Below are 18,064 nucleotides of genomic sequence, written 5' to 3' on the forward strand. Positions count from 1 at the left end.
TGTATTGGAGCTCCACTCTCTGCTCTGCCAGCAGAGTGCTCATCTCTCTCAGCGCAGTGTGGATGTCATCCTCGCGGGTTTGTTGGGTGGAGGCTGTGTCTGCATCTTCAGTTCTCTGTGCTGCACCCATAACCTCATTTTCTGAAGTCTCTGCTTCACCATAGTGGCCCTGGTGAGTGATGTCATTTTCACTGGCGGTCTCTCCTCCAAGCTGCGTCTCAGCCAAACAGCAGCACAGCAGCACCAATAGAGCTCCACAAGTCTTCATGGTGAAACTGGACGATTCTTCTCTCTTAGTGGATTGTTGCTCTTCTCTCCCAATGCCTCCCTTTATACATCACTGCCCAGTTACATGTGCCCACGTGCTGACATACACACCTGGTGATAAACATTTAACTCACGTTTGCTATGAAGGTCTTATCTAAAGCCATAAAAAGGTTCTGATTATGTTCTCTCACACCATTTCAATGGCTGCTTGGTTTTATGATTTATCAGAAGTCCAGTTGCATGTGCCCACGTGCTGACATAGACACCTGGAGATAAACATTAAACTCACGTTTGTTATGAGGGTTATGGTTATGGTATTGGTTATGGTCCAAAGTGACTTAAACAATACAATAGTTAAACAGTTTTAAAATGTTGTCCAATAAAATATACAAATATCATACGTAAATAAATATACAAACCATGAATCTAAAGTTCGGGTTCATACATTAAAAGTAAAAAAAAAAAACACTATACAGGACTAGGCAATTGTTAGAATGTCAATAGAAATGATGTTACCTTACATCGCCTAGAGCATCTTTAAGTAAGATTAAACGTTTGCCAATAAATAAAAAAAAAAAAGGCACAAAAGTAATGCAATCTGACTGTGTTTTAGACAATCCAAGATAGACTGGGGAGGCAAAAATGGCCATGAATGGGCAAGATCTTACAAAGTCATAAACCAATGATCTCATACATCATTTAAATGGCTGTTTTGTTTTATATTTTATTATTCATCAGAACTATAATCTGGGAATCACCGGTTGGATATTAACCTGAATATTGGACCAGGAACTTGAACTCACTAAAGCAAAACAAAACACATTGATGTAGCACTGTAGCTGTCTGGCTGCTCTAGCTGTGCCATCAACACAAGATTCCTGTTTTTCCACAGAGCAACACACCCATGTGATCTGAGTAGCCTCTCCCGTAGACATAAGATCTGAAGTCATAAACTCCAGCGTTGCTTTGAAGAACCCTAAGTAAAGGAAAGCCTGCAAATCACACAGAGTGAACTGATTTCAAGGTTCAACTGGGCCACTTTCACAACACTGAACTTTTAGTAGCATATTTTCGAGGAAAAGTTGATAAACCAGTTAAATCCTGTCATTTTGGGGGGCTGATCATGAATATCTAAATTACCAAGTGTGATTTTTCATTTTAGTTCATTTTAGACAAGGCAAGGCAATGCCTCAGAGCAGAATCGTGTAGGGCTGTACGTCTCACTCGCTGGTGGCACCCTACAGTAAATCCAACCAATGGCTTCCTTTATATAACTCTCCATGTGTTTCAAGTAGAAAATAGTATTTTGTCATTTATTGGGCTGAAGAAAATGGCTTTGCATGGTTGATCTTTTGACTGTAGGTTTAAGGTCTCGTAGGGAGAGAAAAGATGTTGTTCTCAAACACTGTGCACTTAATCAACAGTCAGTGTAGTGATGAAGGAATAGATGTAATAGGCAGATGTGGAAGGTTTATAAAGTGACTTCATAATCCCTTTAAAGAGTATTTGTTGCATTTTCAAAATGCAAAAATAGTATTTTACCTTGATACCTGTACATGGTATGCCTACTGTGTTTTGCTGTTTATTTCCGACTTCAAATTAGGTTAGTTAATAAGTTGCATGTGCCCAAATGCTGGCATAGACATGCAGAGATAAACATTAAACTCACGTTTGTCATGAAGGTCTTATCTAAAGTCATAAAAAGGTTGTGTTGTGTTCTCTCACACCATTTCAATGGCTGGTTGGTTTTGGGAATCACTGTTGCATATCAACAATTGTAGGACATGGATATGGAGTACTTATATTAGTTACAGTAAACAATTATAAAATACATTTTATTATTGTGTGTGTGTGTGTGTGTGTGTGTGTGTGTGTGTGTGTGTGTGTCTGTTTGTGTTCATCATCACAAGGCGCTGTTCATATTTCCACAGAGCAACATTCCCATGTGATTTGAATTGTCTTTCCCGTAGACATGAAACCTGGACTCATCAGAATCAGAATGACCTGGTTGGCCAGGTTTGCGTGAACAAACAAGGAATTTGATTCTGGTTAATCTTTTCACTCAAGTACAACACTCAACAATAACATAAAAACAGTAAAAGAAAGAATAAGAGCAATAAGCTATAGAATAATAGATATCATGCAGGGTAATACTGTTTTGTTGTCCCTGTCAAGGTACCATGGTTGTGGACACCTGCAGGCACATGCAAGACGCAGGATGCAATATACAATTGAAGAGAGGGTGGGAATAGTGCAGTACAGACTGAGGTTTAAGATTACAGTTTTTTTCAATCGCTAACAAGCGTTTGTCCATTCAGTTGACACATTTTCAAAACTCTAAACACAGTTAGCACAGCATCGGTCTTTCGTGGCCATACCGTTCACACATTTCATGTTGTTTTCACACATATGCAGTCAGTGAATACATTTTCACAATGCTTACATTTTCTTAACAGACAAACTATACCTCCCAACAAAATAATGGATCGTTTTTGTATTATTTTCAAATGTTAACTCTTTAACCGCCCAAGGCGCCGTACGGCGACAAGCAACATCACTGATTAAAACAGACGGTAGATTCGAGTAGGGTGACTAATCTCCTTTGTACTCTCCACCACTAGTTGGCAGACATCCAGAGCTTCGTTTCAAGCCCAAGTTTGAGTAAAAAAGTTTTCAGCAAGGACCTGTATTACTCGCGAGAAACACAAGAAGAAGACGCATTTCCTGTTTTTAACGCGGAAGTGAAATGCGCGATCGCATTTCACAAATTGAAGCAGAAAAACGGCAAATGTTAAAAAACAAAGTCGTGTGTTATGAAGTCTTGGGTCTGTAAGTCACCTACTCTGATTCTGAAGGAGAATATCTGCCTTTTGGAGATTATGATCGGTCGTCCATTGGCAGTGACAGTCAAGATGCGTCTGTGAATGGAGGTGCGTCTTTGCGTGTGTACGTCAGTGTTTACCTACAGCAATGTTGACAAAAGGGTTCAGATAAGCATGGTGTGCTCGGTGCCAGTGATAATCATGATGATAGTGTCTGTAATTGACACGGTACAGACAGCAGGGCTAGTGAAAATAGGGCTCTGAAGAACTACAAAGTCATCCGCGAAATGAACTGATTTGACCAGGCTACTTTATTGTATAGTAACATAGGGATTGTGGTAATACTAATAGTTTACTATTGTTGGTTTACATTTGGCTGTGGTCCTGTTTGTTTGTTATGTCAGAGAAATTACAAAAATCAAAGTAAAACTGCTCAAATGTGTTCAACAACCAGTATTTACTGAAATGTGCATAATTTGACGCTATTGCCATCCTGTGACGTCATAATATGCAAATTAGATGAGTAAATTTACTTCCTTCATAAACTTTAGTTCATACTCAATGATTTTCACATTTACAGTAGGACTTTATCTCTGACCACTTTCAAGCCATGGCCTTTTGAAATTTTTATGCAAAAATAAAAAAAAACCTGGGCGGTTAGAGGGTTAACACACAACATCCCACAATAGTTAAAACAATATTCCAAACCTTAGATACAGTATAAAAACCTCTGCTTCTGCAATGTTATCAATTCAAAAGCAATATATCTCAGCTGATAATAAACAAACAATTGAATAATTGACACACAGATTATTTATGTTGAGTAAATTGGGCCAACCACAGCTGATTTCAGTCTGTCTTAGACTGCAGTGGCAGGGGTCTCTTTTACATTGACACTTACACAGTAAAAAGAGGAGGTGATGTTTTTGGAAGCAGATACAGAAAAAGACAAATACTGTAATGTCTGGACGAGGAAGAGTAAGAGGAAGAGTAAGGGGCCCAGGGAGAAGAGCAGGCCCAGTGAGAGATGCGGGAGCACTGAGAGGAGCAGGTGCAGAGATTAGACACAGTAATATTGTGCTTTTTTTTGTTCACCCCCTTTTTTCTGGGCTTTTTGCTGTTGTTTTTTGTTCAGAATGCTCTCGTGTATCATGGATATTTTGTTCACTACAATGCTGTAAAACTTTTTCTGTTCTATCATAGTCTACTGTAAACAGTATTTTTACTGCTCCTCCTGTAGGCCTAGTGAACAGTAAAAAAAAAAAAAAAAGATTTGCTTTTTACTGAAATGCATTTGAATGTGAACATTACATCTGGACATACAGTTCCCAACCAAGACATTTAGTGTAAAAATGCTGGATTGCATGTTTTGCATGCAAATACCTGTAAAACTGAAACATAAAAGTCTATGCGGTTTTTGTAATGTGAACAGTAGCCAGTATTTTGAAACCTAGTGTACTCTGATTGACTGCATGTATCTTGTGAAGTGAAAACAAGCTTCATTCTTTGACAAAATAACTTCATTTTGAGTCAGGTTTCCAGTGTTTTGGTAAAGTTAGTGTGTGCAGAGAAATGACGAGTTAGTGTATATGTAACAAAATGTGGTGTAAGAACATGGGATGTGCTTTTGAGAGGAAAATGATCCATTTGGCCAATTGTGTTTTGTAGGTGAGAGTCTGTGTTTAGAGTTTTGAAAATGTGTCAAATGAATGGACAAACGCTTGTTAGCGATTGAAAAAAACTGTAAATATAAATATAGTGCAAGGTAGTACAATGCAATGATGATGTATTAATAACAATATTGTAACTGTAAGATTGAAATGCACATGATATGAGGTAGATGAGCAGAACATGTTGATTCACTTTGTTCGGTGTAAGGGTGGTTGCTATTTCCGAGTGTTCAACAGAGTGACAGCTTGGGGGGAGAAGCTGTCTTTGTGTCGTCTGGTTTTGGCAAACAGTGCCCTGTATCGTCCACCAGAGGGAAGGAAGTTGAACAGTTTATGACCAGGGTGTGAGGGGTCTGTAGAGGTTTTTGCCTGTCTTTTCCTGACTCTGGACCGGTACAGGTCCTGGACTCATGCTGTGCAGAACCCTGACTGAGGAAAAGCCAGCAGCTCACACACAGAAAACAGGGCCACACAACACTGAACGTCTTGTCACAACCACCGGGCTCAAGGTAGCCGTGACATTAAAGATGGGGACCACACTTTAGCTAAAGGTTTAAATTGCGATATATTTATCGAAACATTAAAAAGATAAAGTCAGTATATGATAAAGAAAAGTGTAATGCAGAGTGTCTAGGGGTGATCAAACAAAGAGTGTAAAAACGCAACGTCTGTGTGAAAGCTGGCCACGGGTTGAGGCTCTCCCCAGCGGAGCAGCCATTGAGCGCAGAGAGCAGAGCCGAGAGAAGAGAGCGCGTCCATTCATCCAGGTGATTTTATAGCACCACCCATTAGTCAAAACACCAATGGGCCCACTCCTCGCTCTGCAACTGGTAAAGCACAGATTCAAGGGGCAGAGCCCACACAGGCATTAGAAAAGAGGGCGCAACACCAGGACTGACCAGCAGGGTCTTAACAGTCTAGTCGCATATATTGTACGAGTTGGTAAACCAGCTAAATCCTGTTGTTTTGGGGTGATGATAATAAATATTCTATTTGCCAAGTGGGATCTTGGAGAACTCGACATTATTTCAGACGAGGCAAGTTTGTTGTGCTGTTTTGAAGTTTATTTACAATAGTTACAAAGTCACAAAGATACAACATGATGATTGATCATTGAAGAATGATTTGAAGGCTAAAATCCAGAATGAGGATTCTGGGAGTGGACCAGAGGGAAGGTTAAACTGGAATCATCAGGACATTTTTCAAACAACAAATTACTGTGTTAGTTGGGCTTCGGTACAATAATTTGTGTTGATGATCAAGGTATGACTGAGGCCTAGGACTGAGGCCTGTGACAACAGCGGTGTGTGTGTGTGTGTGTGTGTGTGTTCAATCTTTAAGTAATACAGGTAACACGAAGTTGCCAGCTGACTGGCTGACTGTTACACCTTAAACACCAGGTGGCCTCTGAAGGTGCTGTGATGGTTTCCATTATCTACTATCCTATAATTGGCAGGCAGGTAGATATCCACCACATCTCCCACCTCCAATAACACACTCACACCGTTGGATCCGTTTATATCACCAGAGACATGGCTGTACACCGATATAAGGTTCTGCCTGTTCCTTCGGACAAACACAAATAACTCGTCACCCCCGTAAGCGTTAAAACTGAAGTCATAAACTCCCTTCACTGGTGCTGTAAAGTACCCTGAAAGAGAAACAAACAGGTCACACACACACACACACTAGTAAAATTATATTCATCTGTGTAAGGGTTGTACGCGTTGCCAGTGTTAACAAAGATGTGCTTGTAGACCAGGGTTGTTCCCGTATTGAAGGGTCCTGTGTATATGTTGGAAGTTCCTGATGTTTCCAGTGAGACCGAGAAAGCCACTCTACTTTCTACAGGCAAAAAAAAAACAGAACATTGATGTAATATGCTGCACTTACTGGCCCTCATTGATCATCCGAACGTAGAAACCAGCGTACATCTGAGCGCAAAAATCATTGTACAATGGGGATCACGTGTGATTTATCAAACTTTTGAATCACTCCAATTCCAGCGTAAGAATAAACGTGTGTTGATAAATGTGGCAGCTGGAAACAAGCGTGATTTAAATATCCCACCCCTGTATTATGCTCGTTTTAATGGCCTCGCCCCTAGAATTTATGACTCGAAGTCGTGATCTCGAGCCACAGTGACGTCCAGCTGAACCTTGTTAATTTTGACAGAAGTGTCATCAAGGAAGGCGGGAAACTAGAGCGATTTAAGCGCAACAGGCTTTACTTTCGCAGAGAGAACGCATCATAGGCTACTATAAATATATTTGTTACAAAACCAAACAACACTGCCATTTGTCTACTGCAATAATTAAAAAGAAACTATGCAGGATTGGCAATTTCATCTCCGGTTTCGGTTTCGCTTTTCGTTTTTGCTCGTTTTATGCTTGCATATTTCTCTTCAGAGCTTCCCCTACAGCTTTAGCGTACGTATATTTATATACTGTATATAGGCTATATATATATTTATAAATTGCAAGCGTGGTTCTTCTTGTTCCTTACGCGTCTCAGACTTCCAGATGTAAACAAGGAGGGATCGCCTCCTGCAGAAACTGCAAGGTTGCAATAGCAGATAGGGACACCGGGCGGGAGGAAATATTACTGTGGACAAAAGTAGGATAAAAGAGATAAAACTAATTCTAAAAAAGTAAAATACATAAAATAAAAAAGAAGTAGGACAAAATAAGAGTAGGATAAAAGTAATCAATTAGCATAAAGTAATACAATAAAATAAAATTTAATTAAATAAGATAAAACAACAAAACAAATAAGATAAAAAATAAGTAAAATCAAATCAGAATAAATAAATAAAATATAGCCGCAAGCGGCGATGGCGGGCCCGAGCACCAGCGGTGCGGAGACCTGTGAGATTTTGGAATCTAACAAAGCAACATGTGCGTGTTGGTGGGCATGTGCATGAGCAACACACATGCCCACCAAATTTGGTAAATTTTCCTGAATGTATGTGTCAGCCACAACAGACAATATGCTAGGTAGCGCTATAGAGTCCCTAAGCCACACCCTAGGCCAGAGCTCTATCTCTGACTATCGATAGCAATAACGCTAGACAGACACAGACAGAGGGGGTAGAGACAAATGGATCAATAGAATAGAATATACACTTTTTTGATCCCGTGAGGGAAATTTATTTCTCTGCATGTAACCCAATTTAACCAAATTAGTGAACACACACAGCACACAATGAACACACAATGAGGTGAATCACACACTGACTCAGAGCAGTGAGCTGCCTGCCCAACCAGCGGTGCTGGGGGAGCAGTGAGGGGTTAGGTGCCTTGCTCAAGGGCACTTTAGTGGTGGACTGGTTGGGGATTGAACCGGCAACCTTCCAGTTACAAGCCCCAAGCCCTAACCAGTTGGCCACGGCTGCCCAGAGGGAAGGAGGGAGGGAGGAAAGAGGGAGGGAGGGAGGGAGGGTGTGTGTGTGTGTGTGTGTGTGTGTGTGTGTGTGTGTGTGTGTGTGTGTGTGTGTGTGTGTGTGTGTGTGTGTGTGTGTGTGTGTGTGTGTGTGTGTGTGTGTGTGTGTGTGTGTGTGTGTGTGTGTGTGTGTGTGTGTGTTTGTGTGCGTTTGTGTGTGTCTGTGTGTCTGTGTGTGTGCGTTTGTGTGTGTCTGTGTGTGTGTGTGTGTGTGTGCGCGCGCGCGTGCGTGCGTGAGAGAGAGAGAGAATGACGGGGGAGGGGTGAGGGAGTGTCTGTGAGTCTGTGTAGAGAAGTAGCAGGGGACGAGAGAGACATGCAGCTGAGAGAGAGAGCACCTACTCCTGCTCAGCTAAATGGATGGAGTATAAGACATATGCAAACACAAATAAACCTAAATACTCACTTACTGTGAACATGGCTAAAGTCAACATTTCAAAATTGCAGCATAGGTTGATATGATTATAATTATTCGTCAACTCGCTTCAAAATATTTTAGCTAAAACTGTGTCCACCACAATCATTAATGCACTTTTAAAAAACACAAACAACACCAAATTCAAAACTTTGCATATGACTGTCACTACAAATACACTAACTAATACTCCATCAAATTTCATCCAAATTAGTCACTGTTTTCTACCTATAACACCAACTTTCTGTTTCTTTTACAAGACACCTAGATTCAAACCTTCGCCATTTCAATATACTTTTGTATACTTTTTAATATACTATACTCAGAGCAGTGAGCTGCCTGCCCAACCAGCGGCGCTCAGGGAGCAGTCAGGGGTTAGGTGCCTTGCTCAAGGGCACTTCAGCTGTGGACTGGTCAGGGATCGAACCGGCAATCCTCCAGCTACAAGCCCCAAGCCCTAACCAGTAGGCCACGGTTGCCCAAAGGGTGTGTGTGTGTGTGTGTGTGTGTGTGTGTGTGTGTGTGTGTGTGTGTGTGTGTGTGTGTGTGTGTGTGTGTGTGTGTGTGTGTGTGTGTGTGTGTGTGTGTGTGTGTGTGTGTGTGTGTGTGTGTGTGTGTGTGTGTGTGTGTGGTGTGTGTGTGTGTGTGTGTGTGTGTGTGTGTGTCTGTCTCTGTGTCTCTAGAAAGCCGCGTGTTTGTCAATGTGTGTGTGTTAGTTAGGGAGGACCCGAGAAGGGGGGTGACAGAGTGCGTGCGTGTGTCTGTTAGTTGCAACAGAGAGAGAGGCAGAGAAGGACAGAGAGGAGGGGCTGTGTGATTGGGCAAATATGAAATTAAAAATAACTCACTTTCTGTTAACATGGTTAAAATCAAAATTGCAGCATAGCTTGATATGATTATAATCATTCATCAACTCGCTTCAAAATATTTTAGCTAAAACTGTATCCACCACAATCATTAATGCGCTTTTAAAAATCACAAACAACACCAAATTCAAAACTTTGTATATGACTGTCACTACAAACACACTAACTAATACTCCATCAAATTTCATCCAAATTAGTCACTGTTTTCTGCCTATAACACCAACTTTTTGTTTTTTTTATAAGACGCCTAGATTCAAACCTTCGCCATTTCAATATACTTTTGAAATTCAAAAATCTGGTCGCAATTTCTCTTGGGCAACCCCTCAAGATCATTTTACTGCTGAAATGACATGATTTGGATAAACCGTCTAGGAGAAGTGTTTCAAAATACGTGATGTGCAAAAATCATAATCATAATCATATCTCAAATTCTACTAAGATTCACTATGTAGTTTAAATGTAAAAGTTGTTCAGATTAATACAACACATCTGCCTACCAAATTTGGTTCATTTTTGTGCATGCACGTGTCAACCAAAACAGACAGCGCGGTAGGTGGCGCTATAGACCCCCTGAGCCACACCCTTGGCCAGAGCTCTGTCTCTGAGTAGCGTTACCAATTCCACATCTAACTGCCAAATTTCAAGAGTTTTAGAGCATGCCAAGTTGGTGAAAAAAGGCCAAACATGACCTGTAAGAGGATTCCACAGACATAATAATAATAATAAATATAGCCGCAAGCGGCGATGGCGGGCCCGAGCACCTGCGGTGCGGAGACCTGTGACATTTCGGAATCTATCAAAGCAACATGTGTGCGTGTTGGTGGGCATGTGCATGAGCAACACACATGCCCACCAAATTTGGTCAATTTTCCTGAATGTATGTGTCAACCACAACAGACAAGACGCTAGGTGGCGCTATAGAGTCCCTAAGCCACACCCGAGGCCAGAGCTCTGTCTCTGAATAACTATAGCAATAACACACATGCCCACCAAATTTGGTTCATTTGGGTGAATGTACATGTCAACCACAACAGACAATGCGCTAGGTGGCGCTATAGAGTCCCTAAGCCACACCCTAGGCCAGAGCTCTATCTCTGACTATCGATAGCAATAACGCACAAGCCCACCAAATTTGGTTCATTTTCGTGAATGTATGTGTCAACCACAACAGACAATGCGCTAGGTGGCGCTATACAGTCCCTAAGACACCCTTGGCCAGAGCGCTGTCTCTGAATAGCTATAGCAATAACACATATGCCAACCAAATTTGGTTCATTTTCGTGAATGTATGTGTCAACCACAACAGACAATGCACTAGGTGGCGCTATAGAGTCCCTAAGCCACACCCGAGGCCAGAGCTCTGTCTCTGAATAACTTTAGCAATAACACACATGCCCACCAAATTTTGTTCATTTTGGTGAATGTTTGTGTCAACCACAAGAGACAACACACTAGGTGGCGCTATAGAGTCCCTACGCTACACCCTATGCCAAAGCTCTGTCTCTGACTAGCCATAGCAATAACACACAAGTCCACCAAATTTGGTTCATTTTCGTGAATGTTTGTGTCAACCACAACAGACAACGCACTAGGTGGCGCTATAGAGTCCCTAAGCCACACCCAAGGCCAGAGCTCTGTCTCTGACTACCGATAGCAATAACACACAAGCCCACCAAATTTGGTTAATTTTCGTGAATGTTTGTGTCAACCACAACAGACAACGCAGTAGGTGGCGCTATAGAGTCCCTACGCCACACCCTATGCCAAAGCTCTGTCTCTGACTAGCCATAGCAATAACACACAAGTCCACCAAATTTGGTTAATTTTCGTGAATGTTTGTGTCAACCACAACAGATAACATGCTGCTAGGTGGCGCTATAGAGTCCCAACGCCACACCTTAGGCCAGAGCTCTGTCTCTGACTAGCAGAAGCAATTCCACATGTAGCTGCCAAATTACATCCAATTCATAGCCTTTTTTTTGCCTATAACACCAACTTCCTGTTTCTTAATAAAACGCCATAATTCAAACCTTCGCCATTTCAATATACTTTTGAAATTCAAAAATCTGTTCGCAATTCCTCTCGGGCAACCCCTCAAGATCATTTTAGTGCTGATATGACATGATTTCGATAAACCGTCTAGGAGAAGTGTTTCAAAATACATGATGTGCAAAAATCATAATCATAATCATAACTCAAATTCTTCTAATATTTACTATAGAGTGTAAATGTAAAAGTTGTTCAGATTAATAGAACACACATGCCTACTAAATTTGGTTCATTTTCGTGCATGCACGTGTCAACCACAACAGACAGCGCGGTAGGTGGCGCTATAGAGTCCCTGAGCCACACCCTTGGCCAGAGCTCTGTCTCTGAGTAGCGTTACCAATTCTACATCTAACTGCCAAATTTCAAGAGTTTTAGAGCATGCCAAGTTGGTGAAAAAAGGCCAAACATGACCTGTAAGAAGATTCCACAGACATAATAATAATAATCTGAGCAGAAGCAATAGGGCCTTGCACCTACGGTGCAGCCGCTGCTACAGCGGCCGCACCTCGGTGCTCGGGCCCTAATAATAATCTGAGCAGAAGCAATAGGGCCTTGCACCTACGGTGCAGCCGCTGCTTCAGCGGCCGCACCTCGGTGCTCGGGCCCTAATAAAGTGCACTGCCCATAACACATTTACCTCACATCAACCATGCTACCTGGTATCAAAAGCCAGTGAAAAAAGATGGGTTTTAAGCAGAGATTTAAAATGTGAAGGGGCTTGTCTGATGTAGAGTGGCAATACATTCCACAGTTTTGGAGCTGCAACAGCAAAAGCTTGTTCTCCTCTGGATTTTAGCCTAGTTCTAGGAACTGTCAGGAGTGCCACTAAAAACCATAACTTCTGTATTTTTCTCATTAAAATGTAAAAAGTTAAGAGACATCCAGGCCTTAATATCGTGTAAACACTCAAGCAATGGCTTAAGTAGGAGTCTGACTTTTTAAGAGGGACATAGATCTGGCTGTCATCTGCATAGCAATGAAAAGAGATGCCATGTTTCCTGAGAATTGTGCCAAGTGGGAGTAGATAGATAAAAAATAAAAGGGGGCCAAGCACAGAGCCCTGTGGCACCCCATGTGACAGGGGAGCGGTGGAGGACACAGAGTCGGCAAGGCTAACACAGAAGGTTCGCTGAGACAAGTAGGACCTGAACCAATCTAGTGCTGTGCCACTAATGCCCACCCACTGCTCCAGACGAGCAATCAGGATGTCATGATCCACTATATCAAAAGCAGCAGTAAAATCTAAAAGTACAAGGACAACACAATGACCAGTGACCAGTGACCAGTGTCACTGCACGGTGCTATGCTGCCTGAAAAACCGTGAGATTTGAGAGTAGACACCGATCACGTTCAAATTGATTAATGCCATACTTTGCCTGGAAACAAGTGCACGCCTGTCGTATTACCTGTCTTTGGTCGAACGGTACGCACGTTTCATAAATGAGGGTCACTATATTTACTGGGAAGCAATTTAAACTTAAGTGTATTACAATTGTGCTATTTATTACAAGAATGTGTAAGATTGAAAATTACAGACATACATTCTATAATTTCAAAAGAAAGGACAGATAAATGCAGGGTTTAGGTATGGGTTAGCTTTATCTCAAAAGCTTTGGAGAAATTTGGGTTTATTTACCTGCATTTTCTCTCTGTGTAGCGTTCATTCTGCTCTCCAAAGCCTCTTCCCTGATCTCACTGGCTCTCAGTCTGTTCTCCAAGGCCTCCACTTGTGTCTTAGTGTATTGGAGCTCCACTCCCTGCACCGCCAGCAGAGTGCTCATCTCTCTCAGCACAGTGTGGATGTCAGGCTGGCAGCTTTGTTGGATGGAGGCTGTGGCTCCATCTTCAGCTGTCTCTGCTGCACCCATAACATAATTTTCTCTGGTCTCTGCTTCACCATGGTTGCCCTGGTGAGTGATGTCATTTTCACTGGTGGTCTCTCCTCCAAGCTGCGTCTCAGCCAAACAGCAGCACAGCAGCACCAGTAGAGCTCCACACGTCTTCATGGTGAACCTGGACGATTCTTCTCTCTTAGTGGATTGTTGCTCTTCCCTCCCAATGCCTCCCTTTATACATCACTGTCCAGTTACAGTACATGTGCCCACGTGCTGGCTTAGAGATAAACATTAAACTCATGTTTTATCTAGAGTTCTGTTGTGTTCTCTCACAGCATTTCAATGGCTAGTTGGTTAAATGTTTTATCAGAACTACAGTTTGGGAATCACTGGTTGCATATTAACCTGAATATGGGACCAGGATGGAGTACTTATATCAGTAGAAATTATAATAAGACATTTTATTTACAGTTTTTATTTATTGCTCACACAAAATGCATAATGCCTCAAATCTCTAGCAATGCTAGAAACACATAGGAGTCACACCCATACAGACATCTACTTTTTAAAAAAATGCACGTAGCCCTATAGACAAAGAGAGTGGTGGGAAGTATGCCTTGGCAGCCCTGTTTAATGCACTTGTGGCTGCTGGATAAAAACTGTTTTGTAGTCTATTTGTTCCACAAAGCAAAGATTTAGTGTCAGCAAAGACTTAGGGGGGAATTCTCCCATGCGCGTAAGGGTGCGTAAGTCCAAAAAAACGAGCAACTACGCACATTTCCCTCTAAGTGAATTCTGCCATCCACTTAAATCAGCCATCTACGCGTGGTAGAGAGAGTTGCGCATTTTGGGTGGAGCAACTGTGGTGTGTCGTGTCACCTAGGCCCCACCCATGGAGCACCGAACGCATACGTGAATTCGCGTCCACTTCGCTGCTTTTGCGTTAGCGCAAATCAGCCAGATGTGAGATGTCCTCTCAAGGAGAGACACCTGCCTTGAAAACCTTGCTTAAGTAGATAAAGAAAGTAACGTAACAGAAACCATATAGTACACTGTTGTCCCGCTAACCACTATTGAATCAAGTGCGCCAGTTTGAATGTAAGAGAAGGAATGTGCGTAACTGTTGAAGAGTGTGTGTGATTAGGCCTACTTGAACAAATAGCTCCGAAAGACTGAATTGAACGCTTGGTGATGAGCGTGTGAGACTGAAAGTTGTGAAGACTGAAAGAATGACGCTATAAAATTCTTATCCAATAAACGACAGAATGACTGAACAAGTGAAAATGTTATGCTATATGAAAGCGCCAATACAACATACAAGAAGGGTTACGTTAGATATGGGGTTTTGGGGAATAATGTGTGAAAATAAAAATGTATGAAAATACTATAAAACGACTTACGTGCCTTCAATAAAGACATGCCTTTTACCTGATTAAATAAACCACGACAATGTAACCAAATGCAATGAAATACTTATAATCCTGAATGTAACAAATATACTCCCTGCGAACGCAAATGTGTACGATGTTTGAACGTAACCAACCAACATGTTTAAATAGGCTATACACTGTTGAATGTAACCAAGTACTCTCAATAGAATGTAATATGCATGCTACATCTTAATGTGTAATACCTGTTATCAAATGTAAACAGTTTGTATGTTAAAACCTGTAAATGCCGATATTGAACGCATCTTTGTCTCAACTAGACTGTTCTCGTCAACACTGAATGTATGTAAAACTCCGCTCTGTAACCCGGAGATGTGTGCCTTTGACTGTCTAGAATGTTCTGAAGTAAGTTTAGTTTCCATCAAGTTCTGTGAAGAGGGCACCGCCCCAGGAATGTGTAGGGGAGGACCATGGGGTCACGGAAAAATTTGGACTACAAGTAGCAGGTCAACGAAAGTTCGGGGCTGCTTCTTCTTCTTTCCTCGTCTTACGTGTTGTGTTACTCTGTAGCTCCTGATAGTTATTATGTGAACTCCGTACGTCGTCGCGAAACCAAGTATGCGGGACTTAGTGCTCCAGTGAACATCGGAACTCCGCATCATCCACCTGCTGCTCGTGGCCTTACACCCGGACAGGGGAGATCACTGAACGAGAATTCATTTGGACTTTTTGCTTTTTTCGACACTATTGGATTACTTTCTTTCGTTTTTCCTTTTTCAACACAAAATGGAATTACGACGACTATTGGATTAATTTCTTTTGTTTTTCCTTCTCACCACAAAATGGAATTATCTTTTTTCTACATATTGTAATCAACAAGCTGTATTGTGCCGCATTTTTGCTGTATTTAAAAATGCTGAATTATAAAACTATTTTAATCCAACGTCCGATTCTTTCAGCTTGTATTCCGTTTTGGGAAGAGGCTACCACTTCCCAAACAGGATGGTAAAGATAACGTCTCTCTTCTGTGATTCTTTTCTATTCTTTCTGAGTCTTAGTTTAAGCCTTGAAACTAAGCACCTCTCATAAATGACCTGAGTTTCAGCTGTTTACTGAGACCGAATGTTTTACGCGTGAGTTAACTGTCAGGGCCTTGATGTTCCACTGACTTCTTATGTACTAAAAAGCCTGGTTATTCTTTGGGAAGATTTGAGCACCTTCCTCTAGACAGTCCGGGGTTTATCTGTATACATAGAAGTCTTAGGTCATTGACATCACAGAGGTCGGCGCGTAACCTAACCTGACAGTAGGTGCCTGGTATTATAGTTCAGCTATAAGATTCGATTGTGGTGGCCAGGTGTATGTGCAGCCAGCTGAGTGCTTATCATACAGGCCATCCTTTCAACTCCAGGCAACAACACAGGTGGTTTTCAGATTATATGTGATGTTTTAGTCAGAATTCACAGGATGCATTCATGGTTCAGAAGCTTTAACATTGGGCCTACTGCCTTTGATCTTAGTGTGGTTCATAGGCTTTAACATGGGGCCTACTGCATATGTTCTTATGTGTTCCTGTGTCTGGCATTTTTCTGCAAACTCCAGCATGAGCATTGGCATCTATTTTTGCTGAATGCGCTTTCTTCTAGACTAACTTAACTGATCATCTAAACAAACCAAAGAATGATATGGGATGGAAACGCCATATTAGGGCTGATCCTCATGGTCAAGGGAGAGGGGATGTCATCCGCTGGCAGGGTCCGAGACAGGACAATGTGAGGCACACTGTCCTAGGTATCAGACAACTCGCCACACACCTAATTCGGACCACTTTGCAACAATCATCCATAATAGAGATGTCAAGAAGGGAGTTGTCAAGAGAGAATCTATATCATCCCCCTGACATATCAAAGCAAAGAAAACAAAAAAACACAAGTTCCTAGGAAAATTATATAAACTTTACGCTGATTGGCTAAAAGAATATGGGGTGATGCGAGCGGGGACACCAAGAAATGTGTTTCAGGTATATAAGATTAGACCCCCGCCATCCCAGGTAGGACGTTCATTGGGTACCCCAGCGGACGACACCTCACAAATTGACATTACAGTATCAAATGTGATGCTTATAAGCTGATACAGCTTCATGTTTTCCACATTACAGTGTCACACGGTGGCATATTTCGCGCAATTACCTTCACTGGCTTCATAGGCTACATTGTTAAATAGTGATAATGCCGTTATAATCACCCACTTTCAGTATTGGATCTTACCGATTATGTATCCTCAGTTTTAACTTGATGAGAAGTCATAATCCAAAAGCATACTTCGTTCGAATCTGTCCATTTCTTTCCAACTTCACTGAAGACATCCATACATTCACACTGACGTCTGCACTATAGTGGAGCAGCATAGTTTATTCTCCTGTCTTTTAATTGGTTGGGAATGGAGATCGAACTCGTTATGTCAGTCTCTCTACTGTGTTCGAAGCTGCAGATGTCAGTCTACATGTTTTAGCATAGATAAATTGATATTATGCGAGGCAGCTGCTAGCGAAACCTTTTTGTCAACCGTGAGATTTTGAATTATAAATCTACACACCTCAAGCAAGTCTTGACTCTTTATAAACAAACGTCAAAGCAAAAGTGAAATTTCGTGAAGTAATTCCTTTGTTAAGCTATGTGATGACACACCATTTTACTGTAGGCAGTTCTTTATTCAGTTCACCTTGCATACGTTTTCAAAATCAAAGACTAGTTGGTGTTCTTTCTGGATTTAAATGGCATTCAGAAGGTCAATGAGAAAGTCCACGTTCCACGTTTTCATATCAACCTAAATTAAGGAGGTGGTAGATCAGTCTGGTTCTTCTTTTAAATAAATCATGCCTGTTTCATAAGGCCGCCTTGATGTTGAATTTGCGCTATGTGGGTGTGTCAGAACCTGGGACGGCAGAATGCGCGTAAAGCAGAGACGCGCAACAGACGCGTAAAAAAAGCTTACGCGCTCTTTACGCGCGATGGGGAGAATTCCCCCTTAGTGTGTCAGTTGAAAAAAACTGTAAATCACCCAAGGACAATGTACAACTACAGTACAATGGCCATGGACATTATATGTTCCATATGGACAGAAATTACTCTTATTTGTCTTAATATTATTGTATCCCTTTACAATAATGTACTGTCCAAGTATGGGCAGTATGTGATACATGTATTTGAAATACGTAATAATGTCAATTACAAAATAGTACTGCAGTCTGGAAATCACTGGTTGGACATTAACCTGGACATTGGACTAGGATATGGAGAGCGAGTTGGAGA

Source organism: Sardina pilchardus, chromosome 8 (assembly GCF_963854185.1).
Source record: "Sardina pilchardus chromosome 8, fSarPil1.1, whole genome shotgun sequence".
Lineage (NCBI taxonomy): Eukaryota > Metazoa > Chordata > Actinopteri > Clupeiformes > Clupeidae > Sardina > Sardina pilchardus.